Here is a 14,783-nt window from a genome sequence, read left to right on the forward strand (position 1 = left end):
AGAATAAGCTAACAGCCAAGAGGCATGTGAGTAAAAAGGAAGACTCATTGTTACCACTCTACACACACACATAAATATAATTATAATTATAACAAGTTGCAATCAATAAATATAATTTAATAATATCAATTTGAATCCAAATAGATGAATCCTTGGAAAAACAAATCTATATTAAAGAAAATTTAAACCAGCTGAAAAGATTAAAACTTACATATTTAGCATGAAGGTGGTGCATTGTGCTTGACTAAATTGATATATAGAGATGGATTACACTTCCATTGGATATTCATATGAGATTTATATTTTTCCATAAAGTTTGAATTCATAATTAGCTATGGAAAAATAAAAAATTATAGTAGTAATTATGAAAAAATACTTATTATTTTATAGAAAAATCAACACTCTTTGTGTTTTTATGGAAACATAAAAAATTTGTGCTAATTTATTTATTATATTAAATATTTAATGGACCATACTGCAAGTTAACTTTCCAATTTTAAGAGTTGGAACTACACACACCCGGGTACATTTTAAATATACCCTTCAAATTAACGTTTTTAAAAAAATAATTGAATGTCACTAATAATGTGCAAATTTAAAAATGTGAGTAAATGATGGTTAAAAAAGTGAAATACGGGTAAATACCTCTCAAATTTAACCACTGATTATGAGTGAACAAGGTTGAATATCATTGACTATGTTAAACATATGGTTGATTAAGGTTGACTATGCTTGACTATTTAAACATTGATTGTAAAGGATGACTACAAAGGTTAACTATTTTTTACTATGTCATCATGTTTACTCGTGATATGTGTGTATAATTAATTATAGGGATCTTAAACATGATGTCTATCCTTAATCATGGTTGAACATGATGTTCATGACCACAAAGGTTAACTATTTTTGACTATGTCATCATGTTTACTCGGGATATGTGTGTATGATTAATTATAGGGATCTTAAACATGATGTCTATCCTTAATCATGGTTGAACATGATGTTCATGTTGACTATGTTTGACCAAGTCAATCGTGATTATGAACCTTTTATGTTTAAATTAATTTATTATTAATGTTTTAGCTCATATAGTAATGTATTAATGTGTTTTTATTATTATATTACTATCAATTGCACCATATATTGCAAAGGAAACACCATAAGTTGATAACATATGGAGAAAGAACATAGATGAAGACATATGTGCTATGTTACAATTTGAGTGAGAGAAATATTAATATTATTAAATAAGGTCTTGAAATCTGATGTATAACAACAGACATTTGTTTCATTTTACATGCTATGATACCTAAAAATTTCACAATATAGATATGCTAAGCTGGATTATCTGTTAACATCCATGGATATTGCAATGGTTAGCTCACCAGAATAGATCTTAAAATTTCTACTATGACAATCAAGCTATGCTCAACTTAGTGAATGTTGGCAAAATGAAAAAGAATGGCATAGTTCCCGTGAAATGAATATGGAGCGACAATAGAAAATCCACAAAATATAGCACCATGTAAGCAATATTTACCTTGGACAAGCCAGATGTGGGTAAAATCTCTAGCAACATGAAGGATTGTATATTACAATTTCTTCTTAATCAATAGTAAAGGAAAAAATAGAACAAGGAAATGGTTGAAGATATATTGGCATATAGAGACATGAATGAGAATAACCCTCCATCACATTGTTAAATCTTTCAACTACATATGTTCAAAATACATAAGCACAACCCCACACAAGAAACATAATTTGCATTTTCCTTTCAGAGAAGTCAGTTGTCCAAATTTAAAATCAACTTCCAAACATTCCAAATAAGATAGAAAGAGCCTACAATCCCAATGTTTTGGCCAAATTATCCCGTCTAGATCATTCTTACACAATTCTAAATTTGGCCAAGGCAATTGTGACATTATTCACTTCTCTCTACTTTTGAAATGCTTCAATATTTTAGCAGTTTTATTACATATTCGGGCATTGTAAAACTGTCGGGATTTTTTTTTTTAATAAGATAAGGTTTTCCACCGCTTTTACTCCAATAGGAAAAAGGCATCTTCATTTCCGATATTATGCTTGATTTTAGACTTGACAATGTCATCTGGAGAACATTGGATCCAAAGGGTCCTCACTATGCAATTTTGTTACTTGGGTTCAAATCCCTGATGATACATTGACTTCGTATGATAAGGCTAAAATCTTGATTGAGAGAAAAAAACCCTTGTTTAAGAGTTTGTCTTTGATTAGACCTTGAATAAAATATTTTGCACAACACTTCAAATTTTTACATTAATAAACTAATTTTTTTCGTATTATTTTAAAATTTCTGAGTTGAAGCTTTTTTCACTGGGATTATATCATATTGGTCAACACGGGGATTGTTTCATTGAATTTAATATATACATCAGATACCATTTTTCTTATTCCTACTTTTATCCTCTAATCTATGGCCCCAAGTTTAATTTTCACTCTCTAGGAAAAATGCTACTGAAGGTTCCTTGAGCATTTACATTGGTTAATATTTCAAACTCGTAGTAGTGGCAGAAGATGCCAAAAGGCCTGGTTCATTGATTATTTAATTAAGGATATATCTCTGTAGATAAGGTGGACAAAAATATTGGTTTTATATTATAGTTGTCTGCACCTAATTTTACATTTTCAGGGAACTATTTCTTATTAGTCCCTGCCTATGGTAGTGCAGGGACTATAGCATTCGCTCGAGCGTTGACTAGTTATTAGTTCATCAGTTGACTGTAAATTTTCAGTGCTTAACCAAAGTTTATTGCTAACAATTTTGTGTTATGAAAATTTTAACCAAACTTCTGAATTTAGCCTCTTATTGCAGGCTTCATGTGCCCCAATATTGTTTTTAGCGAGGGGAAGCTATTTTATCCTAAGTTTTTTAACTGATGGTTGGGGCAAGTTATTTTATTTAAAGTTTTTGAAACGAAGGTCGAAGCAAAGTTTTCAAAAGCTATTTTATCCTAAGTTTTTAATCTGAAGGTTGGGGCAAGTTATTTTATTTAAATTTTTTGAAACAAAGGTCGAAGCAAAGTTTTCAAAGTTGTTGAGACAACATCGCATAAACCTATCGAGCTTACAAGCTTACACTTGTCATTGCTGGTTGCCAGGATTGTTTACAACTGCCACCTTCATTCCACCACCCTCTTACACCCTCTTTCCCTCTTCATTGCATTGCAAACAAGCTTTTCTTTCGCTCTTCATTCCATTGCATGTTATCTTTCGCTCGGGTTTGTTCAGGCCGCTGGGATGAAAATTCATTGAAATGATCTCTATTCCAGGCACATTTATTGAAATGATCTTTGTTCTAAGACACCCGCCTAATAATAAGGGTGTGTCTCACCTCATATGACTAGAAATGGTACAAAACCTATCGTAAAGCTCCCCATTTCATCTCTAGTTGCTCTCATCCTTCCCGAACACCAAGCATTTGTAAAATTGTAAATTATTTGGATCTTCAAACTTCTATCTCAAGTCTGTGTTAAATCAATAATCAATGTAAAATTTCATTGGGCAAGTCTTCAACTGGAAGGAGTTGCAGATTACTCTCTCGCACTGCACCTTACAATCTTCTGCCGCATTTCAAACCCCAAAGTTGTCTTATATTTAACAAATTTCATATCATTAGGAATTGCATCTATGGTTTTTATTTGTCAAAACATTTATATTGTAGAACCTCTGATAAAAGAGTGTTAAGAATCTTTTCCTTTATTTTCCTTTATTAGGCGATGTAGTATTTTGCTTTGATTGTGATATTTGAGATATATTTATGTCTTGTTCAGTTAATACAGAATGAATTGTTGTTGTTGTACTAATCCAAGTTGTTGTTCGACATATACTTTCGAGTGGATTGAAAAACTATTTCTCTCATTGAATGCTTTGAGTAGTAATTTTGTTATTAAATGCTAGGTTTGGTATATTTGATTTGAAATTATATTTCAAGATTAAATTCACTGCAAATGATATTATTATTATTATGAATTGATGGTAATTATTGTGGTGAAGCTCACAGCTGTGAGGATGGGACATTGAGCTTCAAAGTAAGTCGTCATGGTGCTGGTAATTTTATTGGCTGTGATAAATATCCCAAATGCTAGTAAGTATAAACTTTCTATCATTTCTCAGGGCATCACAGTGATAATTGTCTAACGAAAACTACACAGTTACTTTCGAGAATTGGCTGGTTATGATTTTGTCAATTCATGGTGTAGTTTCTATCTTCTGTATAGACTAAATTTTTTGATCAGTGGCTGACAAGCTCATTTACTTCTGATAAAGTCATGGCCTTTATCAATGTGTGCATAAGTTCATTTACTTCCGACAAAGTCATGGCCTTTATCAATGTGTGCATAAAACATTGAAAAAATAGTAAACAATTGGATTTTTTATTTATTTATTTTTATTTAGGTCTAACATCTAAAAGTTTTAAACTTCCTGAAAGATACTACAAGAATTGTAGCATATTGTGTTCAATTTATTGTTCTATTTAAATTCTTTATGACTATAACATACATATTATTTTCATTTGTTTATGTTTTGAGTTACATTACTCACTGGATTGAATGCAACCTCAGGAGTCAATTTTCTCTCTTCAAAACAACTCTACACAAAATGACCAAATGAGTAATATAATGTTATGTTAATAACAAAACAATTAACAAACTATTTTCAAGTTCATGCATGTGAATGCACAATAAATTACCAAGTAGAATGCATCATTATGAAAATATAATTCATCGGTTTCTTAATACTAGTAAAAGATAAATCACCATACCATTATTGGATTACCATTGCTCGACTCCTACTACATTCCCAACATTCAATAACAAGCTTTACCTGGTTTGCAAAGTAGACAAGTTCATACAAAGTATGAATTCAATTAAGAAAATGTATCTCGGATCAATTGGCTTCCCAAGCAAACAAGTTTAAACAAAGTATTAAATTCAATAGTATGAATTCCATTAAGAAAATGTAAGTGGGCTCAATTGGCTTCCCAAGTAAACAAGTTTATACGTATTAAATTCAATAAACAAAAATGTAGCGTGGTTGAAATGGTTTGCTGTGAAAATGTAACTGTGTTCAATTGATTTACAGAGTAAACAAGTTCATATAAGCATTAATTCATTTTGAAAAAAATCCATAGAAACTGAGTTATTAATTCAATTAAAAATTAAGTCTCTTTAGAAATTAAGTTCAATATGGATTGGCTTGATCTCTTTAAAAAATAGATTCAATCTGGATTTTTTCGGTTAAATCTTGAAAATAATTTTATAAATCACATAAATTTTGTATAATTAAAGACTACGCATATAATCTCCAAATACATAGTCTTTGTGTACATACTAAACGGAAACCTGTGTACATACTAAAAAACAACCCTGCATACAGATATAAGCTTATCATACCAAGTTTTAGAAAATGTTAATCCATTTTCATTCAAGGTAATATAACTTTTGTGGCCTCACACTACTTCATTCAAGTTAATATAACTTTCGTGGCCTGACACTACATGACTAACTGTATAAGTGATCTTATTTGAAAGAAATGAACAAACATTATGGCAGGGACTACCAGCTAGATGTAGCACTTGTTGTATAATGGTTTTCCATTGTAATTTTTTTTATTCTTCCCTCTGAATCAAGATTTAGAATTATGTTATTTTCATAAGTATTTGTACAAAATATTCCCTCTATTATCACCCAACTTTAACATGATGTATCCGTCTCCTCTGAGTTTGTTCTTTCTAAATAAAAATTAGAAAATATTATAAATTGTCATGGGTGGATGCGGTAGTGTGTGTGATTAATAAAGTTTAAACACCAATTTTATAATTACCTTGTGTAATAGTGTCTATTCCTAAAACATCTGACCCCATTAGAGTTGAAGTTCACTTTAATTCTTAAAGAGATTTAAATTAACAATTGTTAATGTAAATTCATATTTCCAATTAGTTGTAGTTCCAGAGGTTGTGAAGAAAAGTTATTTCCTTCCTAGTCATGTTCAAATCTTACTTTACAATGATTAAATATGTTTAAATCCCACTTTTTCACGGTGTAAAATATTCATTTTAAAAATTTGAAATTCTCTAGAACCTTCCTCTTCTAATCTTGGTGTTTGCCAATATTCCTCCATCCAACCAAAGTGGAGTTGTCTCGTTGTCTCCATCCAAGAAACTAGAGTTGTCTCGTGTCATGTAAATTGTTCCACGGAATCTGGGTGATATGATTTTTCTGATTTGCACTCCAACAAATTATACTCATCATGAATTCAATACATAAAAAATGAAATTCCTCTCAAGACAATTATGTGGGAGACAACCTGATCCAATTCATGCTTTTTTTTAAGAGAGATAAAATTTATCAGCCTGCCTAAATTTTATTCTCCTGATTGACCTACTTTCCTTGAATGACTAACCATTATGAACATCTGAGGTAGTAATCATATGTTTCCTTCATTTACTTCTATATAAGGAAATAAAGTTGATGTTTCTTGTGCAATCCATAATGTTGAAAGAGAAAAAGGTGTGCCTAATAATCAAATAACGAACTAAACCAGAATTGTCTTACATTCCTCACAAAGTGGATATTTATATGGTGATCCATCCTCATGCTTAGACATGCATGTCAAGCTTTCCCAAGAGAGCATATTTCTCCCATCAAATGTGATGCCTTGGTCATATAGTTTGTTTTGTTAGATACCATTGAAATTTCTTTCTACAAATTAATGTCAACTTTCTTTGTCACTAACTTCATTGTTGCTATTTCATTAGTTTTCTCATTTTCACTTAAAAACCTCTACTCAATCCTCTTTGCCTACTTTCAAAAGATAGTACCTCATCTCATCGTATGTTCTAGAAGAAGGCTAGATCCCATTCTTGACCTTCTCCTGAAGCTAAGAATAGGCTTCTTCCCCACGATTTTTCTCCAAGATCCCTTTTATAAGAACAATGTAGGTTTTCCTCCCTGGATACACATGGTTCAAAAATATATGCTTCCAAGCTCTCAGAGCCATGTTGAGAAATGATTACAACATTTTAAGAGTAAAATCAGGACCTGATAATTTAGTGGAAGGACAGGAATGGAAAGCTAACAAACATTTAATTCAACTTATTTAACAAACATATATACAGATTGAAGCATCTCTAAGTTAATTTTGATGATGAAGGGAATTATTTCTAGCCAAAATAATAACACTACATATAAAATGAAAATAATCCAATTTTTTGCTTGAAATATTAGATTAAGATCTGTGAAGTTTGGACCTCATCCTCATTGACAAAATTAACTACATCTGATCAAAACCTAAATAAAAACCCCATTGAATTTGTTCATGTTTTTGTTGCACACAAGATTAACTGGAAGGGAGCCCAACACTTTCATCCAAAGCAAGAGCCGAGGCATCGATATCATCAGTCACATCTTTATTTGAACCTTTTCCACTTTCCCATGCATGACTCATGCCTCTACTGAATCCCAAACCTGAAATCAAAATAAAAGTGACACAACACTTCACATGGAGCCAAGCATGATTTTAAAAATATAAAGAAACATAGTTCTAACATTGATTGAGTCCAAGCATCATAATGGAAAATACAGTGTAATGGAATTTCATTTAAAGCCAATCTCAAATACAAGATTTTAGGCCCAAACACTAACTTTGTTCATGTTTCTTTTGCACACATGATTGACATGTTCATTGAGAATTTTAAATTCAAAAACATATTGACTTCTGAAATCAAACTTTTTGTTAAAGTAACTAGAGGGGAATCTAGCACTTGCATCCGAAGCAAGATCTTAGGCCTTGACATCATTTGTCACATATTTCTTTGAATATTTTCCACTTTCCAATGCATGAATCATGCCTCTACTGAATCCCTAATCTGAAATAAAAATAAAAGTGACACAAGACTTCACGTGGAGCCAAGTATGATTTTAAAAATATAAAGAAACATAGTTCTAACGTCACTTGAGTCCAAGCATCATAATGGGAACTACAGTGCAAAGGAATTCCATTCAACGCTAGTTTTAAATACATGATATTAGGCCTAAATAGTAACTTTGTTCATGTTTATGTTCCACACAAGATTAAAATATTCATTCATAATTTGAAATTCAATAACTTATTGACTTTTGAAATCAAACTTTTCATTAAAGTGACTAGAGGGGAACCCAACACTTGCATCCAAAGCAAGAGTTCAAGCCTCAATTATCATCTGTCACATATTTCTCTGAATCTTTTCCACTTTTCCATGCATGACTCATTCCTCTACAAAATCCCCAACCTGAAATCAAAATAAAAGTGACACAACACTTCACATGGATCCAAGTATGATTTTAAAAATATAAAGAAACATAGTTCTAACATCACTTGAGTCCAAGAATCATAATGGAAACTATGGTGCAAAGGAATGTCATTCAAAGTCAGTTACTAGTTTCAAATATAGGATTAGACCTAAACAATGACTTTGTTCATGTTTCTGTTGCACAAAGGATTAACACATTAATTCAGAATTTGAAATTCAAGAACATATTGACTTCTGAAATCAAACTTTTTATTAAAGTAACTAGAGGGGAAACCAACACTTGCATCCAAAGCAAGAGATCAAGCCTCAATTATCATCTTTCACGTCTTTCTCTTGATATTTTCCACTTTCCCATGCATGTCTCCTGCCTCTATCAAATCTCCAATATAAAATCTAAATAAAGGTGACACAACACTTCACATGGAGCCAAGTATGATTTTAAAAATATAAAGCAACATAGTTCTAACATCACTTGAGTCCAAGCATCATAATGAAAACTACAATGCAAAGGAATGCCATTCAAATCCAGTTTGAAGTACATGATATTCGGCCTATTTTTTGGTTAGATGCTTTTGAAAAGCCTACTAATATGGCCCAACCTCTACCCCTAAATCTGCCTTTCCCAATACCACAATCTCTTTCCCTACCACCTCCAAAATATACAAAAAAGAAGAAGAAAAATAATGCCAATTACATATACCATTAGTGAATGCCAGTGATTATATTAAAAAGCAATTTTTGGGATTTACACTCAACTCCATGAGAAAAAGTCTTTTTCTAATTGACTTCATCATCTTGTAATGGATCCTAATAACTATAGTTCAAATAACTTATCTAATATCAGTGGTTTCCTTGCAACCCTCCACACATTATTGATAACATATATTAGAAAACTTTTATCCATATCTAGAATGGAAACATAATTCCATCCAACAATATAAACTTGAAGAAATATGCCTAATGGAATTTTCATCCAATGGCCTTGGTGAAAGAGGGATGAAAACCATAGAGACATGTCAAGTATTTTCCAATGTGAAAATTATTGAAAAATCAATTGGAGCATTGAGAAAATTATTTCCATTGTTATTGTATAATATTGTTTATCTTCCAATTGTCTTATGATTGAGTACTTATTTTAACCACCTTTAATTTTTATAGGCTAAATTGCAGTGTGTGTTTGTAATCATGTTAAATCACAATGTGTCTTTCACATTCACATGCAATTGGTGTAATGGATGAACTTAGCTTAAACTTAGCTATCTCAGACAAGAAATTTTGCATTCATAATGTAGACATGGCACTGCAAAATATAACAACAAATGAACTCTAAATTCCCATTTTACTGAACAAAATATCAATTATTAATTACGTAGGAGCCTTTACCAACGTATATGCTCCTTAAACTCTCATAAGAAACTTAGGGCTATGACTGCTCTCTTAATCCTCATATCCCAATTTGTAGATGCAATTACTTTAGATGAGAACTCTGACCAAATTTTATGAAAACAGATATTTTGTATACTAAAACTACTTAGGATTATGAACGACATGCCATTAGGATTGTATTTAATTTCAATATATATTAAATACCCCTGCTACACAGGTCAAGTTAGAAATCATACAGATGACCCTTTGGACCTTAGCAAGGCCCCCACAAGGAACCACAGTGGGAGGTTGATAGTTGATAACACACTTGAAGCTAGTGGGACACCAATCCACAAACTAAATGGTCCTCTTCGTCTTTATGGTAGAAATTGTCGCATTCAATCCTTGGGCACAATTTCCCCTCGGTACATGAGACAATAAGCCATGTACTTGTCGTGGCATGGATCACATTTAGCCATCATGGATGATGACTTAAAGGCATTGCTGGTAATCTTAGCCACTGATAGTTGCTTGTGGTATTCCTTCTCGGCAGAAATCACTAGGGCATATGAGGAAAACATGACATGAATATGAGTATACAACACTAAGTTTGTATGGAATTTAGTGACATCAATGCTCAGAGCACCTTCAAAATGCAGGGATGCAGTTAGGGAAGATATGACCTACAATATCAAAAGGTAACTATCAAAACTCAAATAACATAAGCCATTAGACGAAATGAAACTAAACCCCAACTTACCTAAGATACAAGTCTATTAAGGTTAGTGTATGTAGAATGCTTGATGTCCAAGGAATGATGACATCTGTCATAGATGGCCTCATTATCCAACAACACAACCACATCAGTATGCTCTCGCAGTGAGTGTGTTGACAACATGTTGTTGTAGGGCTCATCTACAGATGTGGAAACATGTGGAGATGGATACACTGTGAAACACAACTTGGATTTTTTCCCATAATCAATAAAAAGCCTCTCCAACAGAAGGGGCCCTAGACCATATCAATGTTCAGAGCACCATAAAAAAATAGGGAGGCAGTCAGGGAAGATATGAACTACAATATCATAAGGTAACCATCAAAACTCAAATAACAGAAGCCATTAGACATAACTTCATATGAAACTAAACCCCAACTTACATGAGATACAAGTCTATTAAGGTTAGTGTATGTAGGACGCTTGATGTCTAGGGAATGACGACAAATGTCATAGATGGCCTCATTCTCCAACAACACGACCACATAAGTATGCTCTAGCAATGCGTGTGTTGACATCACATTGTTGTAGGGGTCAACTATAGCTGTGGAAACTTGTGGAGATGGATACACAATGAAACCCATCTTGGATTTTTTTCCATGATCAACAAAAAGCCTCTCCAACAGAAGTGACCTCGAACCAAATCTAGTACAACCTCCCACAACATGGAAGACTAGTAAACCTTCTAGGCATGTACAGTTGTACTCCAACTTCCGGATTCGATCCAAGCACATACTCACAATTTCCTTACCAACTATTAACAAGAAAAACAAAATGTCTTAATGTATTTTCAATTAAAGTGAACAAGATGAAATGATGATGTTGAACAAGGAGGGAATCAACTTATTGGTATAATGGCCATAAGCAAAGCTGTTGGCAACATATTATTTGCCATTGGTCAGTTGCTCTGGGTGAAAAAAATGTTGATATAAGCTCTATAACAGACTAATACAGGTCTAAATATGAGGAATCAATTTGATGCCAGTCATTGTTTCTATCGTCTAACACCAAAAACAACGATGCATGACAACATAAGTAGCATGGAAGGGGATTTCTTCTCAAAGGAATGCCTTATGGAGTAATTATAAATTTATTAAAGCTTAAATAATATTATTGAGTTATTAATATTATTAATAAAATTATTAAAATTTAATATTACTTATTAAACATTGAGACTTACCTAAATATTAAAATTATTATCAATAATAAAACAATTAAATTTAAGGCATAAGATAAGTGTTAAGAAACAAAATATGAGATTTAGTATGGGTGATATCCATATCTAAGACAATCATGAAATCCTCCAATACTTTGTGAATAACTTGAGCTTTTTGAAGCATTGGAGTTGCATACACACAATGTCATCCACAAACTATTTGTGAGAAATTGGAAGGTCTTATCTGAATAGCTTGATTTCCTTCACCTTTTACTTTGAAACTATTTCCTTCAGAGCTTGACCTAGTCCTTCATTTGCAAGAATGAAAAGGAAGGGTGATAGGGAACCTGCTTGATGGATTCCTCTTGAAGGAGAGAGTGTTCTAATGGGAGGCTGATTTAAGGGTAATTGTTCAATTGCAAGAATGGAAAGGAAGGGTGATAGGGAATCTGCTTGATGGATTCCTCTTGAAGGAGGGAATGTTCTATTGGCAGGCTCGTTTAAGAGCATTGAAGAATGTTGAAGATATTAACTCCTTAATCCAGAACCAGGAGGAATCTAGAACAAGTAGGACCAATTGAGCCTATTGAAAGATTTGGAGAGATCTAGGTTGATAAGTATGGACATTTTTTTGTGCTTTTAAGTAATGGATTATTCCTAAGCTAATATTCTTTTATTATTTAAACTGTTGAGATGTAAACCTCCTTTAGAATACAAATATATATATATATATATATCTATATATATATATATATATATATATATATATATATATATATATATATATATATATATATATATATATATATATATATATATATATATATATAGATATATAACATGGACATTGAAATATATTATTTATGCACAATATTCTCCATATTAAAATGTTTTTAAATACAGGGACAACAAGGGAAAGCCAGATGGCAATGCAGAGTCAGCAAATGGATGGCAAGAGCAGTCGGGAGAAGAAAAACATTAATGAAGCATGGAGGACAAGACATTTGGGCAACATCCCAAGGAAAGTGGGCCAGAAAGCGAGCCAAGGAAGGACGAAGATGGGGACAGCTGGAGGTAACGTTAAGACAGGGGAATATTAAAAGAGTAGAGTATGAGGGTAACCATGCATTTTGCATGTGGATGCGAAAGAAGGAAGGTGGTGAGCAAGAACGCATCGACTGCAAACGACAGTTGTAGAAGAAAGAACAACGCAAGTAGGTTGACGGGTATGTTAATTTTCCTTCCCTACTCCTGGAAAAAAGATTTAGCATGAAGTATAGAGTAGGCATGAAGGTAGATAGGGATGCTCTTCATCATTTCAGATTCAGTTACAGAGTTAGGGTAGTTTGGGATAGGGAAGAACCCCTGGAATCCATGGCTGGGAAGGGCGGGTATAAAAGTAAGGAGAAGAGAAGAAAGGAAATGAAGGACCCATCCACCCATGTCCCCTGTAACAGATTTGGAGACCCGGGTATCTCAAACCCTGAGCCTCTGCCTACTGAGGTGCACCCTGCTAGGAGGGAAAGGAAACCCGGAAAATCAAGAGCAGAACTAGGAGCATCTCATAGGGAACAGAGAAACTGAAGCAAATCAGGAGGGGGACTCAGAACCAGAGGAATCCAAACCAGGGAGAGGGATAGGCAAGCCTAGGAGAGACAGGAGTGGCCTTGAAAGAAAGGCGGATCACTCGTCGCAGAACAAGCACGCTAACTCTCATAGCATAACTCTAAGTGGTGGAAGATGGGAGCCAGAAAGCTCTAGAGAGGCCTTAGCTCTGCACAATCAAGACAGTCATAGCACGAGAGGACCTATGATGAGGGGTGGTAGCACTACCCTACTCAATTATATCACCCCAAAGGCTAAAACTAACATCTGTGTTTATAATGTGATAGGTCTAACAAACAGTAAGGGGCAACTGCAACCCAGTCAAAGCATTCTAAGGATAAGAAAACCAGGATGCTGACAAGCAAAAACATGGCACCCAGGCGCAGCAAGAGAAATGTAAAACAAGAAGAAGGAACAAGCAGCACAGGATAGAAAAAAGGAAGGAAATCAAATGGTGAGCAGATGAAGAAACTAATTGATGCCTACATGAAGGCAAATCCGCAAGAAGTCCGAGACCAAATTTGGGGTTGGGAACGAGACCTGAGAAAAAATATAAGAGGCAGAGACCTCCCTATGCAAGAGTGGGAAGAAATGTTACAGGACCCAGGTACAACAAATGGTCGGCAATCTCTTTATCACAGGACTCTGCAATAGTACTAGATAATGAAACATATTGTTGCTCGAGCCATGACCCTGCATCAGGAACATATGGAAGGGGAAGTGTTGAACAGGCAGGAGAGAAACAAGGAACCAGAACTTGGATGAGGGGAAATTATGAAAGAACTGGCGACCATTCAGATACAAACCTACAGGAACAATCTTGCCTTGGGCCGAATTGAGCAGACTCTATCGGAGATAAAGTGGAAAATGTTCCAACAGGGAAGAGAGCTCCCAGGCCCAGGGGTGAAGCCGCAAAATTCTGGCAGGAAGATGTTGAGCCCGGAAGAGAAGGAAACATTTCAGATAGCCTCCTCAGATGAGGAGTAGGTTATTTATCTTTAGTTTTTTGAATGTTTTTGTTTAAAAGGCCAAAGATAGGAATTTGGGAAATGGATAGTAAAGACAAGATGATACTGATGAACTTATTCAAATTTTGGAGTGGATACAATGCTAATCGATGGTCAGGTGACTGATCGAAGGTTTTGAATGCAAATTTTGAAAAAAGTAAATATAGAAAGTACTACCTTGTTTACAAAAAAAAAAAAAATGTTTATAAATACATCAATATAGGAATTTTAAAGTATTGTATATATGATTCATTAAATTTATCTATTATCAATAATATTTTTTAAATTTTACATATTAATTTTATATTAAGTGTTGAATGAATTACATATTTTTTTATTAGAGTTTAATTGAATTGTTTCACTTTTCAATATTTTTAGGACATTAAAATGTTTTCTTGTGGTTCATAAAGTTTTTTTCCTTTCTTTATTTATGGACTTGATATTGAAATATATGAGTTAATATGGATATTGAAATAATTTATTTAAATCTTGTATTGAAATATTTTTTGAAAATGTAGAATTGTGCAACTAACATAAAAAATGAAG

At 33.3% G+C, this 14,783-nt stretch overlaps 1 pseudogene; it reads right to left on the reverse strand.

Annotated features, from left to right (window-relative positions):
• Nucleotides 1–9,901: 9,901 nt before the first annotated feature.
• LOC149230718 (tubulin alpha-1 chain-like) lies at nt 9,902–14,188 on the reverse strand (annotated as a pseudogene).
• Nucleotides 14,189–14,783: the final 595 nt, after the last annotated feature.

This window comes from Pinus tabuliformis, chromosome J (genome assembly GCF_031772625.1).
Source record: "Pinus tabuliformis cultivar Carrire ecotype Pingquan chromosome J, CPIR1, whole genome shotgun sequence".
NCBI lineage: Eukaryota > Viridiplantae > Streptophyta > Pinopsida > Pinales > Pinaceae > Pinus > Pinus tabuliformis.